The 24,973-nt window shown below is 42.5% G+C and overlaps 1 pseudogene; it reads right to left on the bottom strand.

Annotated features, from left to right (window-relative positions):
* Positions 1 to 1,406: 1,406 nt before the first annotated feature.
* Positions 1,407 to 10,007, bottom strand: LOC147430232 (putative methylesterase 11, chloroplastic; annotated as a pseudogene).
* Between the last annotated feature and the right edge of the window lie 14,966 nt (positions 10,008 to 24,973).

Raw genomic sequence — 24,973 nt, 5'->3', positions numbered from 1 at the left:
TCCCCGACTTCTAGCCTCTACCAAGCACGAAACCCCCAGTTTAACTATTTGACTGCTAAGGTGTAAAAAGAATGGGTAACAAATCTATGGAAAAGAAGGTTTCAAAAACGACTAGGTCACTCACCACCTAAGGATCACTCCTCGACAACGGCACCAATGTTAGCGGGTCGTCATGATCGCGGATGTCTGCAACATAGTCACTCGAAGTAAACCTACAATGCTAAGCTATCATCAACACTAGAAAATCTATCAGTCTCTACTTTGAAAAATCTGCCTACGTCCTATCTCACCTCCCTAGGTCATCACGTCATTTTTTCGACCAAACGAACTCGAGATGCAACAATACTTTAAGAGGAGGTATAATATGCCTGGGGACTATCTTACAAAGTTTGGAGGTCATCCGATAAGATACCAAAATCTCGATCCATCATGGTCCAGGTCATGAAAAATACAACAAAACTATCTAGAAAGGTCGTCCTATGGTCTAAGATCACTCTGCTATGGTCAAAATGTCAAAAACAACCATTTTTGCACTCAAAATTGCAGATTTTGCTCACAGACAGGTAGTCACGAACCACAAAATTTTTGAGAATGATTATACTTAAACAAAAGAACAAGAGACAAGGAACACAATGCACTTTTCGAAATTGAATTTTGATTGACAGAGATCGAGAAAAATTGATTACAAGATGTTGTTGAGTTGTTGTCTCAATCATACGTACAAAGCTCTTCTAAAAAACCTTAGATAATGTTACAAACTGTATACTCAAACTAGAAAATATGAATTTGTAGTTAGGGCTTCTCATTTGACCAATGGCCTACTTACAAGGCTTTTTGATCAAGACGGAAGAATTACAACTTGAGTGTACAGAAATGCAACTCAATAATTAAGCCTTTTCCAAGGTAATGTAGCCAACTAAGAGGGCATCCGTTGGGTAATTCAGCTAGCATGGTGTAATGTTGGCGATTATGCTTGTGATAGGTTTATGGCAAACCTAATATAGAGAAATTATTTAGACACAACTTATCTTTTCTACACTAATTTTCATTGGAACACAAGCACCCAAGCGTTGGTAGACAACTAGGTGAAACAATAGAGTACATTAACTATGAAGGCACATTTATATTTTATGAGCAAGTAATAAGGAGTGTTTTCTTGAATAATAGTATAAAAGATTCACTTTTTAACGAGTCCAAATTTCAAAATGTACACACAACCACTCTTTTCAAAGCTCCTTCCCATGTAGCTTTTCACAATACTAATGTTTGCATAAGCAAAAAATTTAAGCTCAAGTAGATAAAGTAGCAAGGACATTGACATGTCCAGAGCTAGCTCTACAGCCCCTCTGGCTATTACACAAAATTCATGTAATTTCAAAGATGTGCATAAGAAGGTTGTAGTCATGTTAAGCCTTTGCGATTGTCACTAAAGTGTCAACAAGAATTTGAGGTGCACAAAAGAATGATGAATGATCACTAGTTGCAATGGTGAATACTTTCACTGGAGGGTTGCGTTCCACGATTAGGTTTTGGGTGCTTGAAGGTACGGCGTTGTCTTCCAAACATGTTATGTAGTAACGTGGTATGCTTCCATACCTCTCATTAGTTAGATGAAGAACTTCTTTGGTCACTACAAAAGGGGTTGGATTTACACAAGTGAGAGCCAAGCTCACATCCTGCATAGCCACAAGAAATTCAAATGTGAAGTCACCATCACATGTCATTAACGCAAACAAAACCTACAATTTTTTTGAATGTTACTTTATACATTTCTCTATTTTCTTGCCTACTCTTAAGGTAATACCTAAAGGGTTTGGATAAAGAGGGGTTTTTAAATTTGGACTCGGAAAAATTTGTGATTGGCTCGATGAGGTAGTGGTCACTTATGTTACGAGATAAGGGTGTAAGTGTAAGCATGTTGCTAAGCAAAATATAGTAATTGTATTTTATGTGAATGGACAAAATACTATTGGAGGATAAACTAGTGTATCTTTTGGCTGCCAACCCCATCATAACTCAAAAAAATTCCTCTCTAAAAATTGTCTTTACTTGTTTCAAAATTTCTAAACATTTTTGATTGGTTGGTAAAAAAGCGTTCCTTCATTTTCGCATGGTAGTTGAACTGTTCTTTGAGTACAGAATTGTGTCTCCACAAAAGTTGACCATTGGTGCAAACAAGAGGAGTGCACAACTAACATTGGCATTTTGATCATTATATATTTGAGCTAAATATATTTCAGCTGAGCATTTGTTGCAGAAATAATTTGATGCTTTTGTATGTATGGAAGTTGGGTCATCGAGGTTCTGCTCATTTTGTAAGCCGTTCACAAGCCTTACAAGGCCTGAGGAAAGTGAATCTTTTAAAACCTGCAAAATAGAAGATTCTGACTAAGGTGGAGGGAGCACCAACTGTAGTTTATCAAATAAGAAACATTTTACATAGATACTAGGACGCTTCGTACCCACTCCAATTACGAGGTTTCCTCTTTTTTCATTTATTCTGCATAGGAATTTCTTGTGTTTGTCTGTTTTCAGTTTTCATCCCTTTTTCCCATCTGGACAACAATCTATTTTGGCCTCACCATAAAATCTTACAATCAACACAAAGCATTCAAGTGTATGCAGACACTACATTCCTTTTGACTTTACATACAATCTTACCATGGAGATACAATGTTAACTCAAAAGCCTTATTGGTCAACTCTTCGAGAACGCCCTCGAAAAACCTAGGTTCGCAGAGATCGTTCAAGAAAGCAAGGAAGCAATGATCGTACCAATGGGAAATGGAGGAACTCTGATGAGTGGAACAGGGCTATGGGTGCTGCAATGTCAGACCCACGTGGTTAAATGTATGGGAGGTTTTCTCTCTGTCCAGCCAAGTGTCTTGCCTTTGCCGTGGGCTGGCCCCCCTTTCAACCGATGTAGCTATGGTTGCTAGACAATGTCATGGCTCGGCACGAGCATGACAAGAATTTGTAATTCTTTTGGGTTGCTAATATAATTCACTCACAAATGTAAGTTTTGCACCAAAAAAAATTTGTTGTTGCTAACTTCTCGATGGCTCTTCTTCCTCATGAAAGTAAACAATGAACTCATAAATGCTCTCTCTCTCTCTCTCTCTCTCTCTCTCTCTCTGGTGATAAAGCGGGATGTGCGCCGGCCGGATACTAATCGAGAATTAACACTGACCATTCATTATACATAAAACAATAAGGACTCATAACCCAAATCACATTATAGTGATAGAAATCCACAACAAAGTCTCTTGTTCTTCTCTCTTCTCCATCATTGCCCGCGCGCACACACACTCACGCGTGCGTGCTCTCTCTTATTCTCTTTAGCTGGTATCAGAGCTTGAGGATTATAGAGCACCATTGAAACTTTGTAAGGAAGCAGACAAAACATTACAAAACTTCTAATCCATTTCTAGAAAAAGATGGCATTTTATGTCGGTTTTTGCATACATGACTAAGTTTTTTTGCTCTACAATTTTGCAAAAAGAAGTTCTTCCAAAATCGTTACCGATTTTGAGCTACGCTACCCAGACTGCCCATAAGTCTTATAGACACGTTGCAGCTTTTACAGATGAGATTTCTCCTTATTAGGATCAGCTTTTCACACGAGTTCCCACAGGATTGATCAATTTTTCGTGCACTACAACTTTGCTTAAGAATTTTTTTGCAAATTTTCCACGGTTCTGGAGTAGCGTGTTCTATGCAGGTGCTTTTGTATATTATGTCTATAGGTTTAATCTTTATCATACACGCACATTTGATGTAAAATCTTCTGGGTCTATTGAATCAGACAAACCAATGGAATGGTTACAAAAAATATTCATATGGTTGATGTAAGATCTTATGCAATTTATGTATTGGTAGAAATTATCCTACATAGCCTATTATCGAGGGTTGTTGGTAGGCATACATGTCGACCAACGCAGCGCGATGTTTTCTTTCAACAACCCCTCGCTAACAATATCATCGTGACTTTTCCTGCCCATATCAGTATCTTGTGTAATGCTACATGCCTTCAAGGTGATTGCATTTGGAGAGATGCTCTCTCTCTGCATCTGCATCTCCTGACCCTGTTGGACATATCCTACAATCAATGCACTCCCCATGAGACAACATTGCATCTCGAGAGACACGTGGAGACATACCCTCGCTTCTCGTCTGTTGAAAACAACCCAGAGTGTATGTGATTTCATCTAGAGAGAAACCTGGAGACACCCTTGCTTCGCATCCGCAGAAAACAACCCAAAGCTCCATGACCCTGCTCAAGTTGGGTATATCCCGCAATAGAGACACCTGGAGACACCCTTGCTTCGCATCCGCAAAAAACAGCCCAGAGCTCCATGGCCCTGCTCAAGTTGGGTATATCCCGCAATAAGTGCATTTCAAGAGATGACATCTCGGACACAAAGCTCCTCAAGCTCCTCCTAGTTGCCTTGGCACTGGCCCTACTGCGTCGTGCTTTTGCTAGTCGGATACGAGGTTGCGCAATCTTGCAGGGTCTCTCTCTCTCTCTCTCTCTCTCTCTCTCTCTCTCTCTCTCTCTCTCTCTCTCTCTCTCTTACGCTGTGTCATCGGGTTGCAGAGCTCACTCCACCAGATCATCTTGCTTGCGACACGTGGGCAGGGGCCGGAATTCCTCCCCGCTTTATATATAGTATAGATAGATGCTAGTTGGTAGTGGCGGCACCTCCCTCTCTCTCTCTCTCTCTCTCTCTCTCTCTCTCACACACACACACACACACACAACACAAAGAGGTAATTATTTCTTGGAAAAAGGTTCATAACCATAATAGTATGTTACACAACTAATAAGATTAGATTTTAATAGCAAAAAGATTGCATCAAGAATAATGGTGAATCCTAAGCCAAGAAGAATCTGCGGATGCAAGAATAGTCTCAAAATAAAAAATTCAGGCTCCCCTTCTTAGCAGTCACATGTGATCCATGAATGAATGAATGGTTGCATGCCTAGGGATCCATGTGATCTTTAATTTCTCTGGTTCCAACATCCGGCCAATATAGCTAATTGTCTTGTAACATGAATTGTGGAAGCTCAAAGATTGGTGGAGCAAGGCTCTCTCTAAATATCAGACTCTGAAGGATGTGGCACCCTTGAGAGTCGTCCAAGTGGCGTGCGTGTTGACTTGCTGGGCCGGTTCACTAGGTCAATTTCGACACTAAATTTTTTTCCCAAGCGCCTTGGTTTGCACAAAAGGCCAAATGCTCAATCCAAAAAAATAATTGATCACCAGCAACGTTTGAACTCGGGCGCCCACGGTGAGAGGCTGAAGCTCACACTAGCATAGCCACCATGGTCTGTTCCCAACCCGTGTTCAAATGAACATGTTGTTTAAACACGGGGGGTGAGGGGGTGTAATTCTTTTCAAAAGGAGCCGGTTGCCGGTGGATGGACGTCCCTGCCACGTCGACGACAGAGAGTCCGATATCTAGGACGAGCCGTGGAGCAACGTAGGCTGCAGTGAAATGAGTGGTGTTGGAAGCCCACCTCGTGTTGAAAAGGAATGGTTTTAGCTCGACCATAAACTCCATTACAACACGCATGGCTACTCTCTCTCTCTCTCTCTCTCTCTCTCTCTCTCTCTCTCTCTCTCTCTCTCTCTCTCTCTTTTCGTATTAGTGCTTTAGACCTGCGAAAGCATGGCTTCGCACAATGAGTAGTAGGGGGACACCTGTTGTGGTGATAGCTGATAGGGTAAAACCCCCAACTTAAGGCCACCTAAGGGACACAGCAAATTGCAAAAGTCCTGCTGCACAAAAATGCGTGTTTAGGGGCGCGTTTGGAAGCTCATGGCAGCGGCCATCTACAAGAAAAGTTAAGACGTGAACAGAGCTAGCGTTCAATAATTTCAATGTGACTAAAAAGGCCATGGAAAAGGAGCCACGCAGGGGTGGAACTTAAACCACTACGCCACATCAGCTCGAACTCACAATCTGACGGCCATAATGCATTTCTGGCTTGCGCTAACCAGCCCAACAGTGGCTTCACCTTGTCCCGCAACTGGAGATGATTTATGTTATTTAAAGGGGTCGACAGTCTTAGTGCAGGGGGCCGGTTTTTAACTGGCCCCTTTACCCTAGCCGAAATTCCTCTTGGCATGAGCACATAGCTCCAGCCAGCCGGCTAAAATGAGTTGGACAGGTGCGAGCGATGACATGGCAAGCACTTTTTGTGGCCGGATCATGGCTGGCTGGCCGGTGTAGCCCAAAGCTTTTTGCCCGTACTGCACTCTCTTCCCGGGTAGTTCTCTCCTAGCTGTCGTTTTCTGGGCCATTGATCCTCCGACAGGCAGCCCTGTTGTGCTCAAGATCAACACTAAGGCAGTCGGCTACCTTCTTCTCCTCCTTGCTGGCTGGCTGGCCGCACCGGCTCCATGTGCTAGAGCTATTTGCCGTTATATGGTAAACAGAGCTTGGGGCAATAAGGACGCATTTATCGCAGGTTGAAGTGAACAACAGTCAGCATAGTCCGTGGCCCGCGCAGCTTGAGGCCTGAGCTCATGGGCGGAGGCGATTATAGCATGGGCGGCCACAGCTTGGGTTGACCAGGGCACAGGGCAGAGGTTCACACTGCTTCTCTCCCTCTCTGCTCTTGTATTAACTTCCGTTGGAGCTCCAGCCTGGAATGGCGCATATACTCTCTCTCTCTCTCTCTCTCTCTCTCTCTCTCTCTCTCTCTCTCTCTCTCTCTCTCTCTCTCTCCTGGTAGATACAGCGGAGTACCAGCAGAGGCCAGGACATGTCCTTGAATGTCACATGGAGCTGGAGACAGAGTTGCACTACACATGCCACCGCCCAGTTTACTATGAGATACGAGGCCGCTTTCACTGCCAAGGAGGGCTTTGGACCACTTTCTAGAGTCAGCTCCGCAAACACACAGAGAGCTTGATGAGAGGAGAGGCTAGCCAGTCTCAGAGACGAATCACAAACTTCTTTAGGGCGGACATTGGATAGCAGGAGGAGCAGCTACCACAGCAGAGCTTACATTCTCCTTGTACCAAAGGCACGCTGATTGATCGTGGGACCAAGCTTGGGAGATCCAAACGCCCACAACAACGGAGAACTATAATAACGTCGGAGACTACAGCAGAGGATCCGGGTCATGTTGGCTTGACATGCACACCAGCCAGTCACACTATTGACCATGGAGGAGATTGATGAGATCCGCTAACGACCGATGATGGATTACCTATGATTTAGCTCTTTTGAGAACTGTTCACCGTGCTCATCTTGTACCACACACCCTCCCACATTGTGTCATATTAGTCCTTATTCACTACTCTCACCCCTCCCCTGCTCGTATCATACGCAGTCCCCTTTTTTGTACCTTTTCTTTTTATTTTCGGTACTCAGACATTGTATCAGATTCACCGCATTGTTACTTTTTGGTCTCATAGGTCATTTTGGACTTCTGAAGAAGTTAATATAACATTTCATCTCTCTCTCTCTCTCTCTCACATACACACACACACAGCTCTTGCCTGTCTATTGTGTCCCTTTCGCAGGGCACACTGGCCTTGCAGCTACCCGGAGGAAGCAAGTGATGACACGTGGCCGGGGGAGGGCCGGAATTCCTCCCGCTTTATAGAGGAATTCCCGCTTTACAGATAGTATAGATGGTTTGAAATATACATTGTCTCATGGATGAGAACTACTGAATGCCATTTGCTCCTATTTAAGCCCATTGAATTATACTTTTCTCTTTCTCTGTGCAAACATGACATGCCATTTTGACAAAATCCCCACCCCACCCCAACCCAACCTAAAAAGGAAGAATGATGTAAAGTTATCCACCTGGTTTCTAGAAAGCCATTTGTACCTGGGGATCTAAAAAATAGTCACCAGAAAGCGGCATGAAAGCAGACAAAAAGGATAGCCTTGGAAATCTTTTTTGGAAAGCGCTCCATTGCGTAGGCTATGCTACTTCCACCCAAGCTATGTCCCACCAATATCACCTGTCCAAATACATAGCTTCTTTCTCAATGTAAAACTTAAAACAAGTTCTAGGGGCTTTCAAAACTAAGCATAACTTTTGAGAACAAAAACGGATATCCACAATTAGTAATGTAGCAGTGAATTACGACAGTAATGTGAAAAGTTGGTTTTTCACATCATGACTTGCTTAATAAGCTATGAAGAATATTTATTTGAATCGTTAGTATGCAATGTTAAATGCTATTTGAGATACACACACACACACACACACACACATATATATATATATATATATATATATATATATATATATAGTACTGCCAGTCGCCTCTCTCTGTCCCCCTCTTAATCGCGTGCAGCTGAGCTTTTTTTCTTTTTGGACTTTAGCCTTCAAGTTGCAGATTGCGACCACATGTAAAGGGGAGCTCTTCCGCCATATTATGTTAGTAGATATATATGAGAAAGAGCCTAACAAATGTGTTGACAATCATGTGCGTCTCTCTCTCTCTCTCTCTCTCTCTCTCTCTCTCTCTCTCTCTCTCTCTCTCTCTCTCTCTCTCTCTCTCTCAGTTTTAATCTCTTTTCATTAACATATCAAATGTGTTCTAATAATCGCTCAATTTATTACAACGAAAATTATTACCTTCTTGAGAGCATCGTGAAGTCTTCACTTTGTTTTCATATCGTGTGTCTTGCGATCAAGAAGATTGCAAAGCAAGCATGCACTAAAAGTAATCAAAAGAGAACACAAGAACAAGAACGACACGATTTGTTTTTGCATACAAAAAGTCAATTGAAGACAAACAAAACAAGTGATAAAATCACTAAGCGTTCCCAGCTCTCATCGGATTCAACCAAAGGGTTTGCATGTATTATTTTGAGTTAAATCAAGCTGAAATGAGCATTTCAAAAAAGAAAATCACTAGGCCTTTCCCATTTAATCACACCATATGAAATCAAATCAAATGGAACTAAGCTTTTTTAGCAAAGTGAAAAGCTGTGTCAAAACAAGAAAAGAATACCTAAAGATTAGTTTGATACAAATTATGCTCCAATAATATGTGTGATAGTACAACTTTATGCTGAATCACAAAGAACGGGGCTCTTGGTTAAATATCGGCTTGCTAGGCCACGTGTAGGTGGGCGTGACTGGCCCAGCCGGTCGCGTCGCTTTTTGGGGGGGCAGCAGACATTTTAAAAATATGTACAGCATGCGCCACGGCCTGTGCAGATGCGCGCACGTACTGCAGTGGTTAAGGCAGTGCTTCTAGGATGCGAGGTCGGGGATTCGAGACTGCGTGTGAGCTCCGCGTGTTAACTTTTTGGTCAATGATCACCTAACGGCTACATTAGACCGGCAACCGGCATGCTTTGCTTTGCCACAAGGCCTAGATGGCCGAAATATAACCACCGGGATCACAAAGGTACCCTTAAGATCGAATCTATTGCCAACTAATCTCTTATTGTTTGGTCCAGAATTAATGCTATCCTATAAAAAGAGCATTTCAAGAGGCTTCATCCTATACAGATACCCTAATACACTTCTACTTTGCACGTTTCTACTAGAAATAACATCTCTTGCTTTTATGAAATATTAAGATGCAACATACAGACTTGGGCATTTGAATAAAAAGCAAAATCAGGGGAGCACTATAGAGACACCTTTTAAAAAGACAATAATGTAGCAGTGAGTTAAGACAAGCGACAATTTTTGAGATCAATTCGCAAAATCCATAAAGTCTACCATCTTTGAGATGATGTTGCAGAGGAGGAGAGCTAATATCTTAGTTACCTGATGATGATCGACGACAGAGTGAGCAAGAAAGTGGGTCAAGCGGGCGAGGTATTCCGCAACGGAGGAGACGGTGTCAGCAACGGTCTTGTCGATGCCGGCAGATGCGAGGTCGAGGGCAGTGACCCTGTGGCCAGCTGCTTGGAGGAGTCCCAACCCGTGCACCAACACAAAATGGTTGTAGGTGTTGTTGCTTTCCATCATCGTCTCCAAAGAGAAAGACACCTTCGCGAGAGGCTCTAGGCTTGTGCATGTTAGCTGTGAAACTTGTAATAAAAGAGTGAATAAGAATAAGACTTGTATCAAGCGCAAACTGCAAAGCTTATATATGTATGTGTATGCATTCATTTTGTATGTATGTGTGTGTGTGTGTGTGAGAGAGAGAGAGAGAGAGAGAGAGAGAGAGACTTGTAATAAGAGAGTGAATAAAAATATAACTAGTATCAAGTGCAAAGTGCAAAGCTCATCTATACTACTTTATTATTGAGCTTAAAAAAAACTCGCAAGCTGAGCGTTGCCACGCGTCGACAGCCTGTTGTCCTACGTTTTTGCCACCTTCGTCGCCTCACGCGCGTGCAACCGCAACTCAAGCAGCTCAGCGCGCAGCTTGTGTGTGTGTGTGTGTGTGTGTGTGTGAGAGAGAGAGAGAGAGAGAGAGAGCGAGCTATCTTGCGCTGGTTTTATCTGTGCGACTATGAGAGAGAGAGAGAGAGAGACCCTGCGGCTCTTTCCTGCGACACGGGTAAGTCTCCCGGCTCTTGCACTCCGCTGCTATACTATGGTGTGTGTGTGTGTGTGTGTGTGTGTGTGTGTGTGAGAGAGAGAGAGAGAGAGAGAGAGAGAGAGAGAGAGAGAGAGAGCGGCCATGGTGTTGCATGCGCTTGTGTGAGGCTGGGTTGCGTGAGAGTGTAGGAGCTGTTGAGGTGCCATACCTGCTGCAAGGTGGAAGAGGGTTCTTTGAGGCCCATGAGAGAGAGAGAGAGAGAGAGAGAGAGAGAGAGAGAGAATGCTGCTTACGTCTTCGCATGAGAAAGATAGAGAGAGACTCAACTGCTTGCCTACGAGTGTGTGTGTGTGAGAGAGAGAGAGAGGGAGAATGTTGGTTATGTCTGCGCATGAGAAGAGAGAGAGAAAGAGAGAGAGAGAGAGAGAGGGACGCAACTGTGTGTGTGTGTGTGTCTGTGAGAGAGAGAGAGAGAGAGAGAATCAACTGAACAGCCTTGCGACGTTTCTCTGTGTGTGTGTGTATGTGTGTGTGTGTGTGTGTGTGTGTGTGTGTGTGTGTGTGTGTGTGAGAGAGAGAGAGAGAGAGAGAGAGAGAGATAGTGTTGCTTATGTCTGTGCATGAGAGAGAGAGAGATACGCAACTGCTTGCCTCCGAGTGTGTGTGTGTGTGTGTGTGTGTGTGTGTGTGTGTGAGAGAGAGAGAGAGAGAGAGAGAGAGAGAATCAACCCAACCGTTTTTCCTGCGAGAGAGCTTGAGAGATTGAGAGAGAGAAAAAGATGAAATGAAATGTTATATTAAAAGTCTTAAAAGGCCAAAATGACCTGTAGAGCCCCAGGCACCACACGGGCACAGAGAGAGAGAGAGAGAGAGAGAGAGAGAGAGAGAAAGATGAAATGAAATGTTATATTAAACGTCTTTAAAAGGCTAAATGACCTATGGGGCCCCATGCACCAGACGGGCAGAGAGAGAGAGAGAGAGAGAGAGAGAGAGAGAGAGAGAGAGAGAGAGAGAGAGATGAAATGAGATGTTATATTAAACATCTTTAAAAGGTCAAAATGACATACGAGACCAAATTGATACGATGTTGGTGGATCTACAGTGTCGAGGCCATTGTTTTGTGTGTGTGTGTGTGTGTGTGTGTGTGTGTGTGTGTGTGTGTGTGTGTGTGTGTGTGTGTGTGTGAGAGAGAGAGAGAGAGAGAGAGAGAGAAATGAAATGGAAAGTTATATTAAACGTCTTTAGAAGGCCAAAAATGACCTATGAGACCAAACAAAATACGATTTTGGTGGATCTACAGTGTCGAGGCCATTGTTTTGTGTGTGTGTGTGTGTGTGTGTGTGTGTGTGTGTGTGTGTGAGACAGAGAGAGAGAGAGAGAGAGAAATGAAATGGAAAGTTATATTAAACGTCTTTAGAAGGCCAAAAATGACCTATGAGACCAAACAAAATACGACGTTGGTGGATCTAATAGTGTCGAGGCCATTGTTGTGTGTGTGTGTGTGTGTGTGTGTGTGAGAGAGAGAGAGAGAGAGAGAGAGAAAAATAAAACGGAATGCTATATTAAACTTCTTTAAAAGGCCAAAAATGATATGTGAGACCAAAAGATACGATGTTGGTGGATCTAATAGTGTCGAGGCCATTGTTGTGTGTGTGTGTGTGTGTGTGTGTGTGAGAGAGAGAGAGAGAGAGAGAGAGAGAGAGAGATATATGTAAGCGCAGAACGCTTCAATTTTATACTTATTGCAAATACAAAAATATTGCTTGGCATTTCTACGTTTTAATTCCGTATTTATTGCTTTAAAAAAAAGGCGAGGGGCGCTAAAATCAATGTCGCGGGCAAGCCGAGGAAGCCTAAAACATTCCATTTGGGAGTGAGGGCGGGTGCACTTTGCAAGCGGGAGTCGCTATCGAGGCACAAGGTAAGTGCCGAACTCTTCAATTTCACATTTGATGCAAAAAAGAAATGGTGCTTGCCAATTTTAAGCTTTGATTTCGTATTTATTACCAAAAAAAGAATGTTGCTTGCCAATATTTCGTCCATGCACATTGTTTACCATTACAAAGAAAACCTTGAACACAATTTTCAATGCATGTTCGATCAATGAAAGTGTTACATAGCCCGCTTCGTGCGGATAAAAAAACTATTTTCTCGAATTACATATTTGGTATCGTTCCTACCCTATCATCTCTCTCTCTCTCTCTCTCTCTCTCTCTCTCTCTCTCTACATTTTTACATCTTGAGTTTTAAGACTCTCTCCCCATCTTTTTTTGTTATTAGTACGTCAGTGAAATCTCTCTCTCTCTCTCTCTCTCTCTCTCTCTCTCTCTCTCTCTCTCTCTCTCTCTCTCTCTAGGAGCCCTCTTCGATAAGAAGTAATTTTTTCGGTTAAAAGTGAAAATCTTGACTATGATCCAATAGGACATTAAGTTTTAGGGTCACACTTTCGGCCCTCTCGGTAGAGATCTCGGTAAATACCTTAGATTTTTGCACAAACCCCAGTTGTCCAATTAGTTTGAGTTGAAAAATTAATGTTGCAAAAATGATATTTTCAAGTAGTTCGTGGTTCTTCCTCGGTATTTATATATCTATCTCTCTGTCATTGGGGTTTCAATTGGAACGCATTGAAAATTAATCACATCTCTCACTCTCTCTCTCTCTCTCTCTCTCTCTCTCTCTCTCTCTCTCACACACACACACACACACACACACACAAGTGAGAGCCAAACAAAATCCTCTCTGTCATTGGGGTTTCAATTGGAACACATTGAAAATTAATCACATCTCTCTCTCTCTCTCTCTCTCTCTCTCTCTCTCTCTCTCTCTCTCTCTCTCTCTCACACACACACACACACACACACACACACACACAAGTGAGAGCCAAACAAAATCCTAGGTTTAGTGCAATACCACCCACAAAATCTGAGATCTATCTCTCTCATTAGGGTTTTAGTTGAGACACCTTGAGAATTAATCACCTCTCTCTCTCTCTCTCTCTCTCTCTCTCTCTCTCTCTCTCTCTCTCTCTCTCTCTCTCTCTGACACACACACACACACATACACACAAGAACAAATACAAAACACACATAGCTCGACAAAACCCTAGGTTTAGCTTAAAAAAACTTGGAAGCTGAGCACTGCCACGTGTCGACAACCTGCTGTCCTACGTGTGCAATAGTCCAACAATATTGTAATGTGGTGATAATATTTTGAGGTTACTTTTGGATTTTAAAAAATAATAATAATGTACTTATTGTATAATTGGTGTTTTTTGCTCAACAGAAGCATCAATGAGGATAGGGGATACATGCCTTTGTCTTCCTAACTCCTCGAGTGAACACTCACATACACGTGCACGTCGACAAGTTGCACGACATTATCGTCGGCAAGCTGTTGTACAACGCATTGCATACGTGCCATTCCCCACAAATGGCCATGGTCATGATAGGGGGGACTCTCCACTTATCGAGGGTTGTTTTCATGGTGATGTTACCATTCCACAAGACTTGCCAACTGTCTTCCAAGGTCATCGACGAAGACAACACACTCTCTCACGTTTGGATGCAACGAGAAGATATCGTCGACAACGGACAAGGCAACGAACCTCCAGTATACGAGAGCAACGCCATCGACATGATGGACACTTCTGTCCTCTCATAGATGATCAAACTGAGGAGCGCGCCCCATATGTTCATGATAGCTCACTTGGAGGCATCGCTTGCATTCTACATACCTACCCGTTGACGAAGGAAATTTGGAATGGCGGCCTCTACACCAAAACAAACTCCATTGCGCCACAAGGGAAATGAGATGAGGGCACCACCTAGTCTTGGAAGCGTGGACTAGGACCGCTACACAAAGAGAGAGAGAGAGAGAGAGAGAGAGAGAGAGAGAGAGAGAGAGAGAGAGAGAGAGAGATCACTATGAATGAAGCATTAACCGTGGTGTGTGTACAAGGAATGGATGACTTCAAACACTCCCAACACAAATAGCATATAGATTACCAAACAATCACTCAAGGATTAGCCAAGATCACATCAAGCACTCTCACACGCATATAAAACATTTCTCTTAATTAACATAAGTAAGAGGAGGAGAGGTTACTAGCATGAAACAATTTGCACTCTAGAGTGAATGAATGAGCTTATGGGCTCATGGTGAGTGATATAAAGGCTCAATGGGCTGAGGGAGGCTTGAAATTACAAAGGGGAAGACCTCTTTATATAGGAAAGAGAGTGATTAGGAGTGAGGTTAAGATCCAAGTGTAATTTGTACAAATGAAGCTTGATTAGGGACATTCAACCAATGAAGAAGCTCCTTCCAAGTGATTTGTTGACCAATTAGCTCCATCATCACTTGTGTTGTCTTCACTCCTTCCTCCATAGCTTGAGTCCAAGAGCTTCCTTATTTTAAAATGTAAAGAATCTACATAAAATCAATACATATCTAGAAATAATAGAAAGGGGTTGAATGAGAACTTATGAATTACAACAAGATTAAGCATGACTTGAGAGGTGATTAGAAGAGGAACTTTGATGGGTTTTTGAGCTTGAGAGAGAAGAGGAAGGAGAGAAGGGTGAGAAGACTAATGGCTGATTTTAAAGAAGGTCTCAATGTGGAAAAGGAAGGGTGTGTGTGTGTAAAGGTAGGGGGGGTGGTCTCCACCACACTTGAAAAAACTGGCATCCACCATTTTGGCCATATCTCCTAGACCGTAGATGCAAAAATTATAAAAAAATATGGCCAGAATCTTCAGCTCGTCAGTTACAACTTTGATGAAGATAACTTTTCTTGGATCGGAGTGGAAGTATTTTTTAAAAATTCAACAAAATCATGTGCCTGGTTTCTTCCTTTACCAAGTCTTCCACTTGGGTCCCATTTGTTTGAATCATCATATGGCTCCAAAGCCATGATGATATGAGCCACTCATGACCCTTGAATCATGGGTGCATGGCTCCACAACCACATCATATCTTTTCTTTTCACATTTACATATTTTCCCTTCCCTTTACCACTAGGTTCTCCCTCTACCTTTCACCTCCGGTGAACTAGTCAAGAAAAAATCATTTTTTTTAAATTTTTCCAAGAGGTTGTTCTCACTCTTTCTTTTATTGTAAACCTCTAGAAGCAAGGAAAACCAACAAAATATGATAAACAAAAATTTGTGATAGGCTCGGATCATAGCCCCCCCAAACCTGGTGACGAAGGAGATTTGGAATGGCGGCCTCTACACCAAAACAAATTCCATTGCGCCACAAGGGAAATGAGATGAGGGCACCACCTAGTCTTGGAAGCGTGGACTAGGACCGCTACACAAAGAGAGAGAGAGAGAGAGAGAGAGAGAGAGAGAGAGAGAGAGAGAGAGAGAGATCACTATGAATGAAGCATTAACCGTGGTGTGTGTACAAGGAATGGATGACTTCAAACACTCCCAACACAAATAGCATATAGATTACCAAACAATCACTCAAGGATTAGCCAAGATCACATCAAGCACTCTCACACGCATATAAAACATTTCTCTTAATTAACATAAGTAAGAGGAGGAGAGGTTACTAGCATGAAACAATTTGCACTCTAGGATGTGTAAGAATAGAATGAATGAATGAGCTTATGGGCTCATGGTGAGTGATCCAAAGGCTCAATGGGTTGAGGGAGGCTTGAAATTACAAAGGGGAAGGCCTCTTTATATAGGAAAGAGAGTGATTAGGAGTGAGGTTAAGATCCAAGTGTAATTTGTACAAATGAAGCTTGATTAGGGACATTCAACCAATGAAGAAGCTCCTTCCAAGTGATTTGTTGACCAATTAGCTCCATCATCACTTGTGTTGTCTTCACTCCTTCCTCCATAGCTTGAGTCCAAGAGCTTCCTTATTTTAAAATGTAAAGAATCTACATAAAATCAATACATATCTAGTAATAATAGAAAGGGGTTGAATGAGAACTTATGAATTACAACAAGATTAAGTATGACTTGAGAGGTGATAAGAAGAGGAACTTTGATGGGTTTTTGAGCTTGAGAGAGAGGAGGAAGGAGAGGAGGGTGAGAAGACTAATGGCTGATTTTCAAGGAGGTCTCAATGTGGAAAAGGAAGGGTGTGTGTGTGTAAAGGTAGGGGGGTGGTCTCCACCACACTTGAAAAAACTGCCGTCCACCATTTTGGCCATATCTCCTAGACCGTAGATGCAAAAATTATAAAAAAAATATGGCCAGAATCTTCAGCCCGTCGGTTACAACTTTGATGAAGACAACTTTTCTTGGATCGGAGTGGAAGTATTTTTTAAAAATTCAACAAAACCATGTGCCTGGTTTCTTCCTTTACCAAGTCTTCCACTTGGGTCCCATTTGTTTGAATCATCATATGGCTCCAAAGCCATGATGATATGAGCCACTCATGACCCTTGAATCATGGGTGCATGGCTCCACAACCACATCATATCTTTTCTTTTCACATTTACATATTTTCCCTTCCCTTTACCACTAGGTTCTCCCTCTACCTTTCACCTCCGGTGAACTAGTCAAGAAAAAATCATTTTTTTTAAATTTTTCCAAGAGGTTGTTCTCACTCTTTCTTTTATTGTAAACCTCTAGAAGCAAGGAAAACCAACAAAATATGATAAACAAAAATTTGTGATAGGCTCGGATCACTGGCTGGGGGTATTTATGCCTCTAGCCTACTTTCTTTGATCTTGAGCTGACCTTATCCTGATGTGATAATGCTTTAGACGCCATCCATTTGTTCTGGTCTTGTGCACTTTACCATCAATGTCTTGAAGTCTGTAAGAGCCATTTTTGAACTTTTTGGTGACCAAGAACGGGCCTTCCCATCGGAAAAGAAACTTTCCATCCTTACGAGGGTCGAAGCGATTGTCATAACGAAGCACCAGAGATCCCTTTTTGATGTCTTTGGATGCTAGCTTTTTGTTGAACTTTTCTGTGCGCTTCTCTGCTTCTTGAGAATAGTGGTTGATGGCTTCTTCACGATCCAATTGCAGCCTCTCTAGATCCATGATCCTTTGATGTACTTTTTCCTTTTGAGAGCCTACCTGGCTACCCAATATTCGAAGACTTGTTAACTTCACTTCAATGGGCAAAAGCGCCTCCTTTCCATAAACCAAATGAAAGGGTGTGTACCCTAATGTGGTTTTGAAGGAGGTTCTATAGGCCCATAGAGCTCCATTCAGGTGTTTGTCCCAATCTTGGCGCCTGGCATGTAGCTGTTTGGTGAGAATTTTGCAAATGATTCCATTTACCTTTTCCACCAAACCATTGCACTGAGGGTAGTAAGGAGTAGAGTGTTGATGCTGAATATTTAGCTTCTTTATGAGTTCTCCTACCAAGTCTGCTCTAAACCCTGGTCCTCTATCAGATAGTATTTCAAGAGGGGTGCCAAACCGGCAACAGATGTGGTCAAAGATGAACTGACTCACATCCTTAGTAGTAATTCTATTGGTCGGCATAGCCTCAGCCCATCTAGTCATGTAGTCTACTCCCATGATGATGTACTCTTTACCTGACTGAGTGCGTGGTAGAGGCCCTATGGCATCAATTCCCCACTTCTCAAAGGGCCCATATACCTTTATTGGGTTCTGAGGTTCAGCTATGAGCCGTCGTGGTCCTGCTTTCTGACATTCATCACATGTTTGACACCAATATTTGACATCACGATGAAGACTTGAGGCATCAATTCCCCACTTCTCAAAGGGCCCATATACCTTTATTGGGTTCTGAGGTTCAGCTATGAGCCGTCGTGGTCCTGCTTTCTGACATTCATCACATGTTTGACACCAATATTTGACATCACGATGAAGACTTGGCCAAGTAAACCCAGCTTGTAAAACCTTTCTACTAGTGACGTCGTGTGCAAAGTGTCCTCCGCACATATCATCGTGACAAGCTTTTAAAATCTCTTCAATTTCACTCTTCAAAGGAACTCTCCTAAGCACACTATCCTTACCAAGACAATACAAGTCATCATTTACTATGCGATACCTGGTAGCCTTCCTAGCTAACCATCGCCTTTCCCCTGCATTCAAGTGTTTAGGAGCCTCTCCTTGCTCCAGAATGTGCATAATATCTTCCAAGTCCTCCTTGCCTTGCTGAAGTGGAAGTTTGATGGCCACTGCTCCCACTATTGACTCATGTAACTTTGATGATGCTAGGTGGTCTGCATCCTTGTTCTGGTCTCTTGGTGCATGATGTACTTGTGCCTCCCTAAATCTCATCATAAGAGCTTTTGCTTCTCTCATTTTAGTAGAGAGACGGGCATTTTTGCAAGCCCATGTACCTTGCATTTGCCTTACCAAAAGCATGGAGTCACCAAAAGCGTTTAATCTCTTAATTGAATTATCGAGGCACCAACAAAGGCCATGAATTAGAGCATGATATTCTGCTTCATTGTTGGAGTGGACATCTTCTAGAGTGATCCCTTCACCATGGATCCTCTCTCCCAATGGGGATAAGACCACGATGCCTGCAGCTGCCTTATCCTTGGTTCTCTTGTATGCTCCATCAAAGTAGAGGCTATAAGCATTGACCAAAGCCTCTAGAGCTGGAGGTGGTGGAAGTTCCTTTCTCTTCAAATGGAAAACTTTTTCATAGCACTTGTTTGTTAAAATGTCGGCTAAGCATGCTCGAGTTGTTCTTTCAACCTGTATTGTCTAATCAAACTCTTGAAGTCGCACCACCCACTTTGCTATTTTGTCAGAGATTTCCATATGTTGTAGTGCATAGGGAAACATATCCTCCATAGTGATAATTACAAACCTCTTCGGCAGCAAATATGGCCGAAATTTGGTTACCGCGAACATGAGAGCTAACACTAGCTATTCCATCAGGGTGTAGGCCTTCTCTGTGTTTTCCATGAGGCGGCTAGCAAAATACACAGGCCTCATAAAGGAGGTTTTTGGATCTTTTTGTAGGAGGGCAGCACCAATGGCTTCTTCTCCCACACTAGGGTTTACAAAGAATGTTTCTTCCCAACAAGGTTGGAGGATTACAAGGAGTGACCCTAACATTTTTTTAATCTCTCTAAAATTCCCTTCACTTTCTTCACTCCAAACAAGCGTCTCTTGACGAGTCAGCTGTTGTAGAGGAAATATCACTTGGGAGAGTAAGTGTATGAATCTACTCAAATATCTTAGCTTTTGCAAGAAGGAGATTAATTGTTTGATGGAAGTTGGGGAAGGTAGATTTAGCAATGTTTCTATCTTTTCAGGATCTACATCGATTCCATCAATGGACACTACATGCCCTAATAGTGTAACCTTGCTTTCCCCAATGTGACATTTGTCCTTGTTTAGTTGTCCACCCAGCTTAGCTAAACGAGTAAATCCTTCATCAATCTTGCCGAGATGCATACTTTTGGAGCTGTAAATACAAAAGTCATCTATGAAAACCCTTATGGACTTACCAAAGTAAGGTTGGAAGACCATGTTCATGAATCGTTGAAAGGTGGCTGGAGCAATGGTGAGACCAAAAGGCATGACTCGAAATGCAAAACATCCCCATGGTGTGATGAAAGTAGTCTTTTTCTGGTCCTCCTCTGCAATGCGTATTTGAAAGTAGCCAGAGTAGCCATCACACACTGTGTATCTCTCATGGCCTGCTACTTCATTTAGAATCTCATCTTGAAATGGGAGAGGGAAGTGGTCCCTCTTTGTTGCAGCATTTAATTAGTGGCTTGTAATCCACGCACACTCGCCATTTACAATTCTTCTTTGGCCTCACCACTACTGGGGAGACCCATTCTGAATCTTCTACTGGGTATATGAATCCTGCTTCTAAGAGTCTCTTCACCTCAAACAACAGTGCATTTTGTTGCACAACTCCTAATCTTCTTAGTTTTTGTACTACTGGCTTGCTCCCTTCTTTTAGATGGATATGATGCTTCACTGCCGTGACACCTGTAATGTGAGTGTAATCAGAAATAAACAATGATGCATGCTTCTTGAGAACATTTACATAACCCTCCTTTTCTTCTTCCTTTATATCCTTGGATAACATCTCCTCTAGGCGGGCATCCCACACATTCTCCATTTGGATCCTTGGGTTGTCTTCTGATGAGGTAGTTTCCTTTATGGTGACGCCCATGACTTCGAGAGTGCTATCACTCTCTTCACTTGAACTCTCTTCCTCGTCCATGGATGAGGAGCATCCACTTGAGCTCCACTCATCAGCTGACGTCTCTAGTTCAAGGTTCTCTTGTCGCCCATTCTTTAGGTTATAAACCACCTTCCGACTATGGCCACCCATGCGAGGCCTCAACTCCAAGTCTCCTGTTGCCCAATCTTGCCTAGCTCCTATACCCATGAGCCAAGGTCGTCCTAAAATAAGGGGGTATCCTTCTCCCTTTACTGGCATCACATAAGCATCAACCTCTGTAGTGATTCCAAAAACAGAAACTCTCAAAGCTTTCACTACACCCACACAAGTGACAGAGACATTATTGGCCATTTTTGCCCTAAAGTTTGATGATTCCATTACCTCTAAACCCAATTGATGCATTAGCTTTTCTGTCATGACACAAACCTCTGCTCCACTGTCAATGTAAGTTTTTGGAATCCGTTGTCCCTTGATTTGAGCCTCCACCAAAGGCACTATATCCTTGAGACCATATGCTTTGATTACACTTACTAGCTTACTTCGCTTTTCCCTCGTGCTCACCATTTTTGACCATTGTCGTCGAAGCTTTGGGGAGATATGAAGTAGTTGTGGCCAAGTAATCTTTGGTCCTTGAGAACTCACATCAGCTGTCAAGTCATAAGGTTGTGTCCGAGATCCCATAGGGAAATCAGAGATGTCAATTTGAGACCTAGTACGGGTCTTTCTCTTCTTGGCTTCATCTTTAGTTGCCCGAGATGTACTTGCTTCATTGCTTGCATCCTTGCTTGTTTCTTTACCTACTTCATCTTGGACACGCACACGTTTGATAGGCATTGTAGCCACTTCATCTATCTTCATCTTCCCTTTAGCTATTTCTTCCTGGTTGCTTCTGCCCTTGAGGACCTCCTCCATCCTTATGATGCTCACATTTGGTTGAGTAACAGGGGCTTGAGCTTGTGCACGAGGTGGCTGCAAAATTTGAGGTTGCGGTTGCTCTTGTGCTGGAGCTCTAGCACGGGGTGGACTTACTTGTTGTCGAGGACCTCTGACAGGGTAGTCATATCTTCTGGGATGAGGGCAATTATACATGCCGTGGCCAATTTCCCCACAATTGTAACACAACATTTCCCTTGCTTGACGTCGCATTGGTGGCCGATTCCCACCATTTCCCTCAATGGGCCTTCTTGCACCCTGCACAAGATTTACTCTCAACCCCTCTAGCTGGTTTGTGAGATTGTTTATTTGTTGGAGCATATCTTCTTGTTGACCTCTATTGAGGTCTGGTGCATTAGGCACATTTGGAGGTATGTGAGAAGCTTCCATAGTTGTGATATTGCCTCCCAAAGCTAGCTGGCCAGCTTGGGCTTGATAGAGAATCTTTCTATTCTTTTCCCTAGCAATTCTTAAGGCATCTTCAAAAGCATTTGGAAATTTGCCCTTTATCTTCTCCCTTAGCAAGGGGTACAAACCTGAGATAAATCGATCCTTTTGGAGGCAATTGGGAGCTCGCTCACCAGGGTTTAGTGAGTCTGACCATTGCCCCCAAAGTTTCAGAAAACCTTCCTCATAGGTTGCATAACCATGAGGGTCAACTTGATGAAGGGACAGAAGCCGTTGCCATAGTTCTTCTGCCAAATTGGCTCGTTGAAATCTTCGTAGGAAAGCCACCTTCAATCCCTCCCAATCAATTCTTTGGGTTGGATCTAGAGCCTGGAACCATACCCTAGCTTCTTCTTTGAGCACCAAAGGAAAAGCTCTCAATTTCAATGCTTCGTCATCCCTCTCGGAGACAAGGAAAGCCATCTCCAAGTTATCCAAAAAATCCCCAGCATTTTCCCCACTACGCCCAAAAAAATTTGGGAAAGCCATCATAAAAGTGGGTTGCCTTCCTCTCAATACAGCACAAAGATGAAAACGTCTAGGCCCAAATCATATCTTATTAAGGGTAGAATAAATGGATTGATAGATGCATTAATCTTAGCTAGACGACGAGGGCCTAGTAAGTCCCTTATGATGTTTTGGAACCTAAGCTTTGTGCTAGCTATTATATGCACAGTTTGTCTAGCAAGAGGTTGGAAAGGTCCATATAAATCCCTATGATTCATGGAGTATGCTTAAAGCAAGATGAAGATGTGAACATCAAAAGATACATTATACTCCAAAATAGGAAATATTATAGGGTCAGGGGACAGCAATATCTCTCTCAACCTCTCAGCTCCAAAATAGAAGACCAATCTTTGTTGGAAAAAAATCTTTCTATCAATGCGCACATTCACCCTAATATTCTGAACTGATTGAAAGTTGTGGAAAATGGGATTATTCATTGGTGCATTAATTACAAACTTCCATGAAGCACTTCATTGAAGTTGAGCTCTCTTGGATCCCACCATTTGAGAGATGCGAAGAATTTGCTCACCAGTGATTAGCCTAGCTTTGGTGTGACCATCTTCAGCTTTGTAGAGTTCATAGGGTTCGATGGCTACCCTCTCAACCACCTTGAGCCTTCTTGCTAGTAGTAGTTGGAGTGCATCACCATATGTAGCCTCTTGCCAATACCGCACCCCATTGATGTGTAGCTCCCCCTCCAAAAACTTGTTAATACCCGAGTTTGAGAGTGCTTTCACCACCTGAAGTCGAGGCTTCAAAGGAAGTGTCTTCACACTAGCCACAAAGCACTCAACACAATTTTTTGACCTAGGGACTTGATGACTACAAGATTTTCCTTGAAGCAAAGAAGGGTGTGTGTAGTTAACTCTCTTTACCCGCATACGTGCCGTTTGTCGATAAAGACGCTTCTTTTCTCGAGCTTCTTGGGGAGACCATAGTGGAAGTCTCGGAGAATTTGATGGATCTTCCTTCATAGGATTGATAGAGCGCTGCTTGAGAACTCCTCAGTGGGGGCACCAATTTATCACGAAGGAAATTTGGAATGGCGGCCTCTACACCAAAACAAACTCCATTGCGCCACAAGGGAAATGAGATGAGGGCACCACCTAGTCTTGGAAGTGTGGACTAGGACCGCTACACAAAGAGAGAGAGAGAGAGAGAGAGAGAGAGAGAGAGAGAGAGAGAGAGAGAGAGAGATCACTATGAATGAAGCATTAACCATGGTGTGTGTACAAGGAATGGATGACTTCAAACACTCCCAACACAAATAGCATAGAGATTACCAAACAATCACTCAAGGATTAGCCAAGATCACATCAAGCACTCTCACACGCATATAAAACATTTCTCTTAATTAACATAAGTAAGAGGAGGAGAGGTTACTAGCATGAAACAATTTGCACTCTAGGATGTGCAAGAATAGAATGAATGAATGAGCTTATGGGCTCATGGTGAGTGATACAAAGGCTCAATGGGCTGAGGGAGGCTTGAAATTACAAAGGGGAAGGCCTCTTTATATAGGAAAGAGAGTGATTAGGAGTGAGGTTAAGATCCAAGTGTAATTTGTACAAATGAAGCTTGATTAGGGACATTCAACCAATGAAGAAGCTCCTTCCAAGTGATTTGTTGACCAATTAGCTCCATCATCACTTGTGTTGTCTTCACTCCTTCCTCCATAGCTTGAGTCCAAGAGCTTCCTTATTTTAAAATGTAGAGAATCTACATAAAATCAATACATATCTAGAAATAATAGAAAGGGGTTGAATGAGAACTTATGAATTACAACAAGATTAAGCATGACTTGAGAGGTGATTAGAAGAGGAACTTTGATGGGTTTTTGAGCTTGAGAGAGAAGAGGAAGGAGAGAAGGGTGAGAAGACTAATGGCTGATTTTAAAGAAGGTCTCAATGTGGAAAAGGAAGGGTGTGTGTGTGTAAAGGTAGGGGGGGTGGTCTCCACCACAGTTGAAAAAACTGGCGTCCACCATTTTGGCCATATCTCCTAGACCGTAGATGCAAAAATTATAAAAAAAATATGGCCAGAATCTTCAGCCCGTCGGTTACAACTTTGATGAAGACAACTTTTCTTGGATCGGAGTGGAAGTATTTTTTAAAAATTCAACAAAATCATGTGCATGGTTTCTTCCTTTACCAAGTCTTCCACTTGGGTCCCATTTGTTTGAATCATCATATGGCTCCAAAGCCATGATGATATGAGCCACTCATGACCCTTGAATCATGGGTGCATGGCTCCACAACCACATCATATCTTTTCTTTTCACATTTACATATAGTCTTTATTCCATATAGAAATATTTTCATGTAAGCTTCTCTTATATTTGGTGTAACTCCACCCCAACAAAAATCCAAAAAAACTAGTTTTATTTATGTGTATATTTTTTCACTATTGTGATTTTTCCCTTCCTACATCTATTTTGTTTTTTTTCTAAAAAATTAGAACACCAAAAATATTTATCTTTTTATGGTAGCCTCATAATG

This window comes from Adiantum capillus-veneris, chromosome 22 (genome assembly GCF_014529385.1).
Source record: "Adiantum capillus-veneris isolate H3 chromosome 22, ASM1452938v2, whole genome shotgun sequence".
NCBI classification, from domain to species: Eukaryota; Viridiplantae; Streptophyta; class Polypodiopsida; order Polypodiales; family Pteridaceae; genus Adiantum; species Adiantum capillus-veneris.
The sequence above is the reverse complement of the archived record's forward strand: the minus strand, read 5'-3'. Positions and strand labels throughout refer to the sequence as shown.